The 12,945-nt window shown below is 35.8% G+C and overlaps 1 non-coding gene across 1 annotated transcript; it reads right to left on the bottom strand.

Annotated features, from left to right (window-relative positions):
* Nucleotides 1–9,476: 9,476 nt before the first annotated feature.
* Nucleotides 9,477–9,549, bottom strand: TRNAF-GAA (transfer RNA phenylalanine (anticodon GAA)). The gene has a single exon. It is a non-coding gene; the product is annotated as a tRNA-Phe (tRNA).
* Nucleotides 9,550–12,945: the final 3,396 nt, after the last annotated feature.

Here is a 12,945-nt window from a genome sequence, read left to right as displayed (position 1 = left end):
TATACATCCCCAGCGGAGTTGACAGTGCCAGACTGTATCTTCCCAGCAGAAGCGGTTGCTCCTCAGGGTTCGATGCCAGATCGATGATCTCGACGCCAGATCCATGGTCTCTTTCCTTGAAGCAGAATCTCGGTACCGTATCGGTGTTTGATTCCCCTGCTAAGTCGTCTCTCTCGCAGATTATGGTTGCCAGAACCACTATCGTTGTCCCCAACAGCAGGTTTTCAGTGTCGTTCTCTCCCCAGTCAGAGTCTCGGTATTTCGTCATTGCTAGAACACCGTGTGGCGGGTCATTTCCCCACAGAGTTCTTGGCACTGTGCATCTCCAACAGCCTTGCCAGGGTCCAGAAGATGGTGATCATTTCCCCAGCAGATTCCCTTGCCTCGGCTTGGCATTCTACCTAGCATTTCGCATCCCTGCATGTAAAATCATATTGCATTACATCCTCCCAAATCGCATAGCATTTCCATTTTCATGGAGCATTACGCCATTGAAAAATTCAAACATACGCATGTAAGCATAAAACATTCTCGGTATCCCAAGTGATAAGCCAGAAGTTGTTTCCAGTACTCAGACTGAAGATTGTTCATGACTTACCTTTATTATCCCCAGCAAGTGTCATTGGCCCATGCGCCGCCTCTATTATCTTTCCCTATTTCTGCCGATGTTGACAGGCATGAAGTTTTTCCGGTATTCAGACCGAAGTGGCATTCAGGCCAATTTTCCGATGTTCAGATCGAAGAAGTTTCTGACATTCAGGTCGATGCAACTTGTGGCATTCAGGCCAGTTTCCGGTATTCAGACCGAAGTGGCATTCAGGCCAGTTTCCGGTATTCAGACCGAAGTGGCGTTCAGGCCAGTTTTCCGATGTTCAGATCGAAGAAGTTTCTGACGTTCAGGTCGATGCAACTTGTGGCATTCAAGACAATTTCCGGTATTCAGACCGAAGTGGCATTCAGGCCAGTTTCCGGTATTCAGACCGAAGTGGCATTCAGGCCAGTTTCCGGTATTCAGACCGAAGTGGCGTTCAGGCCAGTTTTCCGATGTTCAAATCGAAGAAGTTTCCGACATTCAGGTCGATGCAACTTGTGGCATTCAGGCCAATTCTCCGATATTCAGATCGAAGTGGCATTCAGGCCAGTTTTTCGATGTTCAGATCGAAGAAGTTTCCGACATCCAGGTCGACGCAACTTGTGGCATTCAGGCCAGCCTCTCGGTGTTCAGACCGATATTAATAATCTTATATCTTTCAATGTTCAGATCGAAGTCATTTCCAGTATTCAGACTGATGAGCGGCATTCAGGGCATGGTTATTTCTGTGTTACCATTTATTTTGGTATCCAGATTAACATTCTTTTTCGGTATTCAGACTGACTCTCACCGTACCAGACGGATTCTTCTTTCAAGACCACCTCTTTGCCGATTCTGACAGGCATTGTTACTTCACTTCACTTCAGTGCAAATTTTCGGTCTTTTATCGTATTCAATCCCTTGATACCTCGAAAGTGCGAAAGCCACTGCTATCTTCTTTTCGGGTCTCCAGTTGATTGAATAGGGGCAGCTGTAATACCTCAAAATTTGCCCCCCTCATTCATGCATTCATTTTTAGGTCATTTAACATTTCATATTGCATTTCATCATGTCAATCGGAATTAGATCCAAGAAGCTTGAATATCATCCGAGACACTTTGTGGGTCCTATCTGGGTGATCAGTCAACACAAGGGAATGGCTTGAGATACTTCCAACATGTTCAAATGGGGTATATTCATCAGTCAAAATGTTAATCTTGAAGGAGCAAAAGTTTGTTCGTGAACTGTCATGCTCGCTAGGCGAGCCGAATGGGTCGCCTAGCGAGTCCCAAGAAAAGCCACCAGAATCACCTGCGCTCAGAGGAATTTCCTGAACTGTCATGCTCGCTAGGCGAAGCCCACGCGTTTTGAAAAAAAAAACGAAAAATAAATGAAAAATAAATAAATAAATAAATAAAATATAACAGAAAAATGTTGGACTTGGACCTCTCTCATTTGAGCCCACAAAGCCACGAAAATCAAGTTATAAATTTTGAAATTTCAGTAAAGGAAAAAGAAGAGGAGAGAGTGAGAATTGGTGAAAGCTGAAAACACTCTGAAGTTTCCTTGGAACAGAACCCTAGAGAGATTCTAACTAATTCAGAGCAACCTCCAGAGACTGAAGGGAACTCATCTGCAAAGAACCAATTCCCTCTCATATAAACCCTAAGATTGTTCTGCAAAGCCAACGGTGCAATTCAATTTCAATCGATCCTCCCCAATCAGGTATGCCCTATTTCCACTACTTTATACTTTCAACCTGAAATTTATGAATGTATGAGGTATTATGGGTGAATTTGGAAGAGTGGGTATCGTTAGGTTTTGCATGTGGGCACATGTTTTAGTATGTATGTCATGTCTTGATGTGTGGATCCTTGCCCCCTGACTTTGAATTTTGATACCCTTTTGATGCATGTGTTTGACAAGAGGTTTAGGCCTCCTATACTTGGTTGCTTTTTGTGAGCTCTTTTTGTGAATTTTAATGGCATGATTCATGTGGTTACATTTTGATTTGGGGCAACTCTTGATTGCACCCCATCTTGTCACTCTAACCTGTTTGTTGAGTTTTTCGTGAGGGCTTACATGACTCCTGAAAGGATAGCTTGCTTGGCATTCCACTTTATTTGTGGGATACCATTTGGAGATTTATTCCGATTACCTGTATTGACTTGATTTCTTTGATGGTGCCAGCTCGAGAGATCTCTGGGTTTCTTATTTCTTTAGCTGTTATTACTTCGGATCTTCATCTGTGTGGTAGACCTCTTGATCCCTTTATCTTTCCCGCATTTTACCGCTTTCTTAGCTGGAAGACCTTGATAGGAGGCAATGTTTTCTTTTGTTTGTTTACTTTTGTACCTAAAGACCTCCACGAAGAGGCAATTGACGGATAAAAGGGATTAGTAGTCAATCCCCCGTTATTCAGTGTGTCGTTCTTTATGCTCGCACTACGTGTCGAAGCTTCAGAACAAAAGCCCAAGATCTTTTGTCCGGTCAGTCAGTGGAGAGGGTTCCACCTTTCTGAATCCCCACTTTTTGTCATGAGCTCACCCTGTCCAGGGTTAAGAGCTATAAGGTCTTATCCTCATTACCCTTTTGATCTGCTCACCCTGACGTTCAATGTCAGTGGTTAAGAGCCCATTTGATTACCTATTCCATGGCTTGTTTGTCGAGGTTGATATGACCCCTCTTGACTAAAGCCCTACCCATGTAGGTTTGAGCCCCCTTGGTGGCATTTTACTTTATGCATGTTTGTTTTGTATGGTGTGATCGTCTCCCCATAGGATTGCTAGGCTTCGTATAGTCTCTCGTTTGCATGTCAATTAAGGTAGCATTGTTCCTTCGTCTAGGACTTCCTTTTTTTGCATGAGCATTCCTAAAACCCAAACAAACTCATTGATTTTTCTTCTCCTAAGAACACGTTAACTCCTTCTACTACAGGCGAGTAAGTCTCCAAAGGTCGAGCATCCGGTAGATTGCGTAGTAACGCCGTTCATCTAAAAAACACAACCCTTAACCCGTAGTTAGCCGAACTACGGTTTGCTCTGATTCTCATTCCAGATGAGATACGTAGGCATAAGACGCGATATCTTAGCGAGCACACTCCTCTTTAACCCATAGGTAGCTGAGCTACAAAGACTCTGATTCTCATATTCAGATGAGATACGTATGCAGTGGATGCGACATCCGTGCGAGTCATTTTCTTTTGACCCCTTTTTTAGTAAATAGTACATTAGATATACCCACACCCTTTAGACAAGAACAACAAAAGTGGATCCCATAGAGTACTACGGATGCGTAGGGGTGCTAATACCTTCCCTTCGCATAATCGACTCCTGAACCCAAGATTTGGTTGCGAGGCCTTGTCTTTTCCTTTCCTTTTTCCAGGTTTACTTCGAGCGTTTCCTTTCCCTCCTTTGGGATAAATAACGCGCAGTGGCGACTCTTCTGTCATTTCTTTCTCGCCGGTTGTTTTTTCGCATTCTCCTTTTTCAGGTTGCGACACCTAACCTACGTTGATGCGAGTTGGTTCGTTGGTTAGACGGAGACATACCTAAAGGCAAAAAAATTAGAAGTGTTGAGAGACTATATGCCTGACGTGGATGGGTGCGAGTAAAAATGATAAGGATGTTATGGAAGTGATGTTTTGACCAAATGATATTTGTTTGATTGTTGTAATCAGTTAGGAATATTGTGGTTATCGCACAAAAAGTCAATTGTTGACCAAAAGTCAATTGTTGTATAATTGGTCAAATTTGTAGTCTTTGTATATGTATGGACTTTGAATGTGATTGTATGAAATGATATTTTATGTTTGAATGGATTGACTATTTGAAATGAATTGTATAGATATGAAAGATATTGAAATGAACATGATAACATTAATCAATGGACACGAATTTTGAATGAATCAAGACCTAAGGACCAAAATGGATAATGATTAGGACCTATCCAACGATTCATGGACCAAACACCAATGAAAATGACATGGAATAGACTAAGTGATGAACTTGATGAATATCTAATCATGGATCAATGGACATGACCATAACTTGGATGAACAATGTCAAACATGAAACAAAAACTCTAGCAAAGCCCAAGATGTACAATGAACTAGGTCATAATTAAAGATTCATGGACCAAACAACAATGGAAATGCAAATTGCATGAATGAAATTGGCCAGATGAAATAGGTTAGGCATGGACTAAGCATGAGGATATGATCATATTTAATGTTAGGGATGAATTGAATCAAGTGGAAGTTGTGATGCCATGGAAATAGGCTTGAACCAACGAACATAAACAAGCAAAAGATGAACATGTAAGGCCAAGAAGTGAATGCTAAACAGACCAAAGAAACCTCCATAATAGACCATCAACAAATGGGCCTTGAATGGATCTTGACCAGGCAAGTGAAGCATACACAATGGATGATGCAACAACCATATGGCTACCAAACACCACAACTATCATTTCAACATTTCCTTGATGCATCATTCACACCAATGTCTCCCTTCAATTGTCTTGGTCGTCCTCCAATAACTCAAACACATCCCAACTACTCTAGCATGGGCCAGGAACTCAACTATGGAGGTAGTGCTTCATTACAGGTGGTGGTGATGTTCCTGGGCCCTCAAATCCTCAAACACCTGGGGTGAATCACCAACGTGGGTTAGGGCCACACATTCGGGTATCTAGGGAATGTGGTACCAGAGGTCGGTTAGGTCATCCCGGTCAACGACATTAGTCTTTATGGTATTCGTATGTAAACACATATTAATATTAATATCAATTGGTCTGATTTTTACTTTTATCTAAAACGTACATTGTTTTTCAAAAAAAAATCATGTAATACATAGAGGCGTCAAACCAATTGGTGTCTCCTCTCCTTTTTACACATGGGCGCCAATTGGATTGGCAACACCAAGTGCACTAGTCAATCTAATTGGCGCCACCTCTTTAACTTAGAGAGCAAGTGCCAATTCATCTGGTGCCACCTCTTCAAAGTGGGGTAGTTTGGGAATTAATCTGAAAAGTGAGTTATTTTGGGATTTTTTTTGAAAAAGTAGGTTAGTTGAGTAAAAATTTCTGACACTACCACTCAACTCTAGACAAACCTTATATGTCAAGTTATTAAAACATTAAGGTGTACATACATGAATAACAAGAACTCAAACTAAACCCTAGCACTTTAAATCTTCAATGTATTGCTTGGTTTCCAATGTAGGTTTTGAGCTCCTTATATAGCATAATAATATTGGGATTTTCTTCATGGATTTGAGATTTAATTTCGTACATAATTCATGCAGAACATGTTGGATATTATTTGTTCCATAAATATCTCCAACAATATATGATTTGTTTTAATTTAAATATTCATTTAAATTTGAGTCAATCTTCGCCCAGTTGTCAAACAAATCACCTAATCATATTGATAAGTAAATTAGCAATAAAATAGAACTGGATCTTCTCAAAAGATTCATTCAAAACACAACAATCTGGTGAATGTTGAGTAAGGCCCAAATGGCATACCAACATGTTGGAGCATCACGCCCATCATGTGTCATTTATATAGCTTAAGCAAGCTATAACAATCTTGAACACTTGGGCCCCTCTCAATGTTGGTGTTTTTCTAAATTCAGTCAATCCAAAGGGTCAATCCAATAGGAACTACAATGATCATACCTAATCATCTGTGTTTAATATTCAACTTATAAGACTACAATTATCATTATCATTAATCATCAACAACGAATCACATCAAATTTTCATGCTTCATTTATCAAATTATCACATAGCATATGAACATCAACAATTCAATCTTTAGTACATATTTACATGAATTTCACAATACTAATAACTAATTTAGCATCAGTAATATAGAAACAAAATCCACAATTACAAAACCATGGAGGTTTTGCACAAACCTCACATAATTCCACAGCAACTCATACAAAAGGAAAAAGGGATTAAGGGATCCCTATTATCCCTATGCTTAACACCCATCATGAAATAATCTCCCCACGTTACCGGATTAAATCGAACCTTGAGATTTTTGGTGATTGAAGTTCCTAACCTTGAAAATTTCTCTTATAGGGCTACCTCAACTTTTCTCCTTGTTTTTGCTCTACTGACACGTTCTAAACTTCCCTCGGCTTTTTTATAAAATTAGGTTTTATTTTAATTATTCTCACTAATTTCCCATATTTTATTAATTCTAATTATTTAGCCCATTATTTCTAAATAATCACAACCCTCCCTATTTTCTATTATTCTATTTGATTTTAATAACTCTTATTTTATTTTATTAAATCATCAATAATAACACAAATTAAATCACAAGGCACATCAAAAATTCAATTAAAATTCTAATAAAATCCTAATAAAGTTTTCGTGGTGTTACTTCGGCGCATCTAAGGTACCACCTCCATCCATAAAGCCTAGACCCTCCAAGAAGGAAACAGACCCGACCTATCTTCCAATGCCTTTTCTTATGACTCGTGCATATAGTTAATCGAAGTATTAATCCCATTATGGATAACAAGCACTTATGAAGGGGTAACGAGCATCCCTTGAAGCAGGAGCACAGTCTTTTGTCATGCTCTATGTGAGAGTCCGACCAATCAGCATAAAATAGACCAACATCCCAGTAAGCATTTTCCATTATGTGTGCCTCTTAAACACAAAGTTCATCACTAAAATGTCCCTTTTCACTCGAGGATACTGATTTGCATTAGTAAGAAGCACGAGATCTTACTGTTCCCTCCAAACCAACTCATATTCACTGTCAACAACTAAAAAAATCATGACAGTGAGTTCTGGAACATTCTTGAAATCCAAAGTACCACCTAACCTCATCATCACTAGGTTCCCGTCTATTTAAGGTTCTAAAAGCTTTAATATAAGTATGAGCCCTCAAGTTTCCCCGATACTCCCAAGCGCCTACGGGTTTAGAATGAGTACTTAAAAAAAAGTAAAGTCACTGACAACTTCCCTAATATCAAGCATAAATGGGTTAGATTCCCCCATCTTTCTCTACGGGCTCCTCCAGGTCCTACTTACATTGAGGGGCCCCATATTCATCATTGTCATCATCAAAACTCCCCCTTAAGTCAAAGTTATCATTAATTTCTGTAGAGTTTACAATAAGGGGTCTTATCGCTAGAGAGACAACATCCAATATCTTACGATCAACTAGCCTAGCACGCGAAGAAGCGCCACTTTTGTCGTCCCCACTAAATAAGTCTACAAATGCCATATTTGAGTTTCCTAAGTTGGTCATAGCTAAGCAATAAATGGGAATAACAATAATGAAGTAAATAGACAAATAGTACCTTAAAGAGACTGTGAAGTTGAAGACAAACAAGAAGTAGAGAAAATCATCAGAAACTTAGAAACACTAATTAAATGCAAAGAAAAAAGGAGGAAAAGTAGTGAGACGCCAATAGGGATGATACCTAAGCTCATAGAAAGATAACTAGAAATGAAAGAAATGCTAGGCATTTAGACAAATAAGCAAAAAGAAAAATCGTGGTAAAAGATCCCATTTATATAGGCAGACAAAGAAGACAAATATACAGTAAAAAATATAGGGAAGTTGACGGTGAAATTAATGGTTTAAGATCGATCTCCATATCGCAATGATACTTGAGTGCACTCGATTGTTATAAGCGAGATTTTCATTCCCTGCCTTAGGGCCCTAGAGCCACATGTAAGGTTTACACTACAAACCATTTCAGTTATAAGACAGACATTTGATATGCATGTTTTCGAGACCAACTACTCTCACTCAACAGACTATTATGTTCCCATTCTCTAAGCCGAATACATACCTAGATAATCAAAGACAAGGAAGAACAGTGGTCTGAAGGTCGGACGCAGACCTTCTAATGTAATCCTAACTTCACTTGTGATAGCAAGGACTTGTTGAAAAACTGTTTTGGGTCGGGCAAAGGCTCGGTAAGATAAGCCCAATTACAATGGTGCAACCCAAGACATCATTGAGGAAGGGCAACTAATAGGTGGAACCTCGGAAAAAGGATCGCACACCTAATCTGAGCTGCAAATCCATTATCCACTATAAGATCTAATCGGATACTTCCCCATGACGCATATCGAATTAAATGGAGACAATTTTAACCATCTACCATATATAAGCACTACAATTAGAGGTGGCAAACGTGTACATTTGTCCCATTTAGGAGAGGAGAAGGCGGAAATTATTGAGGGCACGTGGCTAAAACTTTGGCTCGCCTCATAAAAAATGAGGGCAAAGCGAGCTCGTGGGTACTGTACCTTTAAAGTTTAAAATTTGCAAAAATTTATGTTAATGATCGCGTTCGCAAAAGACAGCAAAAAATGGAGCGGGCATAATATAGGGTCTCGACATAAAAATTTGGTATGCCCCCGTAAAAATTTGTGAGCAAAACGAGTATTGCCCGGTGGACCGAGTCCGTTTTGCGACTGCCATGCATCATAATTGGTATATCATATCATTCTCACTCTTACAAGTTACACCCGACTAACCTTACTTATTTGAGCAATAACTTTACATATTTACTATATTTTCCGTAAGATTCGTATCACGGCACCAATGGACTCCCTCCACATCATTGATCTCTCGTAATGTGATTGGAACATTTGTTTATTAAAAAAAAGTATTTTTATTGTTAAAATATATTTTTAATGTTAAACTAATGATATAAAATTATTTTGGGAATGTATTCAATAATTTTTTGAGGGGTTCGTTTAGATATACAAAGTCGTTATTAAATACGAATATTAAAATTTATAATTGAATGATGTGTATATGTGGAATCCACTTAGAGTTTTATTGGTTACATCGTGATTACATGCAAAAATGATCAGCGAGTGTACCCTCGATGAAAAGGGAGAAAAAATTAAGTTATGCGGTGAGCGTGGATCGAACACGCGACCTTCAGATCTTCAGTCTGACGCTCTCCCAACTGAGCTATCCCCGCTTGATGCTAATACTGACACGATTAATTTAGTTAATATAAACCTTTACTGATTCTAAATACTTCGTGATGTTATTTGCGTGTTATAACTTATAAGTGAGACATACTCTTTTGTAAGTGAAAAACATATTTTTTATTTTGATGCTTTATTAGATTTAAAAGTTAAAATAGCGTCAAATTATATTAGTATTAGGTGTTTAATTTCATTATATATGTATTTGGAAAAGAAATAATTTTGAATTGAGCTGGAATATTTGTACAAAAAAACAACTTTACGTGTTTGGAGAGACTTTCTCACATCCATGAAAAAATTATCAATCTAAATCTAGGGCCTCACATTAATATACAGTGTCTTGCCTCTTTACATCAATGAGTCAACATATATTGTCCTAATAATTATAGCTAAAATAATAAATAATACAGGGTAGTATTTAACATATTTTGGTGATGAATATTCAATGTTTAGTGGTGGAGATTTAATTTCTGAGAGAGTATTTTTTTTCAAGGTTTTAGATTTGTATTTTATTAAATTCTAATAATTATTGTGTTGAACCAGTCTATATTAAATTTTTCTTTAACTTTAAATAAGATCTTCCACTAATAAATGGTGAAATTTGTTCTCTTAGATGATATCAAGATTAAAAAATTAAAAATTAAAAAAAAAAGATTTTCCAAAAGGAAAATAGATTTTCAAAGTTGTTTATGGTGCCCTATATATCTTTTTTATAAATTTTACGAAAGTTATTTTTTGAACGAATGTATTACATTGTTGTTTATTTGATATCACTGAATAAAAGTTTAAAAAATTATGTTCTAGAACATAATATTCGTACATACCATATAGAGAAGTTAATTTCTCGAACATAATATTTGTACGCATCATATAGAGAAGTTAACTTCTAGAAGTATGTTGATATAATATGAAATGATTTTCCCTCTTTTATTTAGTAACTTTAAAAAAACTCCAAAATACATCTTTTATTTAGTAACTTTGAAAAAGTTAGTCTCACCCCTAGATGTTAACACTAACAATTGAATAGCTTATTTATGTAGAAGTAATATCAATAATTTTAAGCATATGTAGTATGTATTTATTGATCTTATACATTAGAATCAATTATTAATACATTGAAAATGTGTTAACAATTTGATGTATTTTGAATACGTCTAAAAGAATATCTCAAACAAATGTTCAATCCTAGACACTATCTATATCTAAAAACATAATTATGTTCATTCAACAGTTTCAAGAACGATTACATTTCAAATATTTAACCTCTTATTGACGTGTTGTTTGTATGTCGAATATTATAAACTTATTTAATATTTGAGATATTATCAAACTTGTTTTGTTATGAGTTGTGAAGCATGGGTACACTATTTTAGACAAAGTACATGTACCAGATACGTATCATACGTATCAGATACTTGTACGTGTTCGGAGACGTATGGTATGTACCAAGTCCGTACCCTTATTTTATTTTATTTTTTCATGTTTGGTATGCGCGTTGGTACAAGATTGGTACATGTATCCACAAAAAATATAGCTTTTTTCTTCGGTCCATATAGTTTCAGATTATTTTAGTGACTCAAATATAAGTTTTTAATTTATTTATAAAAGAAGAAGTAAAAATTCAATTTTATATAATGTTACACTTTTGCTATGCAACTTTCAAATCTTAGCCATTTATTTCATGAATTATTGACACGTTTCAAATGTGATTTTTTTTATGTTATTGATCTTGATTTTTTTTTAACAAATTACTTTTTAATTTTGATGTTTTGTTATCATCTGAACAATATAATTCCTTCATATTTTTTAACAATATAATTATTTTATGATATTTTTATAATCATATCTAAAAAATTATAATGATGTACCCGTATGTACCCGTACCTTAGGTTTTTTAAAAATGCAGTATTTCGTTCTTGTACCCGTACTGGATACTGGGTACGTATCTGGACTTGTGCAACGCAAGTTGTGAGTATGTTTTTTAGAAGAACTAATGGTCATCTTAGCAACAATTTTATTCTCTTCACAATCAAAATGGCTGACAACAGGATTATCAATTAACTTGCGATCCAATATATGATTATGTACACCACACAACCTATTAAATTTTCAAACATTTTGCGTCATATACTACCCGCGCAACTGAAAAAGACATATACATTTTCTTGTTATTGTGTCATCACAAATCAACTTCTAGATAGGTTATTTATATTCACCATTTCTTGCACATCACATCATAATAAATTATTGTCGTTTATCTTCTCTCAAGACTAGAATGAGACCTCCTGAAAATTATCCCAAAATCTAATTTAACAACATCCAACATCAATGTATGCAACATCGGATTTAGGAACATTAGGTTTAAGAACACCTGACACACCAACCTTTAGTGAATTGCACTCCCTCTGTCTCATAATGAGTGATCTAGTTGATCATTTCACATAGATTTAAAAAAATGAAAGAGATAGAATAGTACTTTTACTAAATCACCGTTATCATGTATTTGAAATGATAAAGTAATATAAATTAGAAGGTAAAATTGAAAAATATATATTGGAAATTAAAATAGATCCCTCATTTTAAAATACTTTTTTATTCCAAATAGACCACTAAGTGGGACGCGGTAATTGTCAACAATATCTATAATCATTGAAAAAGTAATAATAGTCAAACAACTATTCTATTGGTTTAGAAATTATTATTCAGAAGAAAAAAAATTTAAGGTTTTACAAGAAGATAGAGCTAAACAACTATTTTTCAAACAATTTATGCATACACAAAAAGAATTAGATTAATGAATATGAGAAGAGATAAAATGTACATTACCTATAATTTAAGATAATTATAAAGTTTATGAATATTGATAAAATACAGTAATTAATTAAAAAGGTAAGAATTTTTTAAAGAGTTTAAAAGTATATGACATAAAGTCTTGAATGAGAGAGTTTAAAAAGTTAATCAAGTATAAAACATTACTATCTAGAAATTAGCTTCTAAATAATGTTACTTGAGTTCTATAAGTAATCTTTCGGAATGATAAATTTTTTATTCCTTTTCACATTCCAAAAAAAAAGACAAACAGAGTGCGTCTGAAAATTAATTTTAAAGTTTTATGGATTTATACGAATATTTATCAAGTATAATAGAGCAATATCCATAAATTTAATTTTAGAATCCTTGTCCTACTTAGAACTTCTTGTAAAAACTATGGAGTATATTTAAAATGGATTGATTTTACTCTGCATAAACAATTTAAATGGCATGCTTAATAACAGTAAAAACGTTACATGGTACTTAGTTGGGTAGAAATGAAAGCGAGGAAATTCTGAAATCATGGAGGAAAAAAAATCAGAAAGAGGGAGAATAATGTCTTTAGAAGTAAATGG

The sequence above is a fragment of the Lathyrus oleraceus genome, chromosome 5 (genome assembly GCF_024323335.1).
Source record: "Lathyrus oleraceus cultivar Zhongwan6 chromosome 5, CAAS_Psat_ZW6_1.0, whole genome shotgun sequence".
Classification (NCBI taxonomy): Eukaryota; Viridiplantae; Streptophyta; class Magnoliopsida; order Fabales; family Fabaceae; genus Lathyrus; species Lathyrus oleraceus.
The sequence above is the reverse complement of the archived record's forward strand: the minus strand, read 5'-3'. Positions and strand labels throughout refer to the sequence as shown.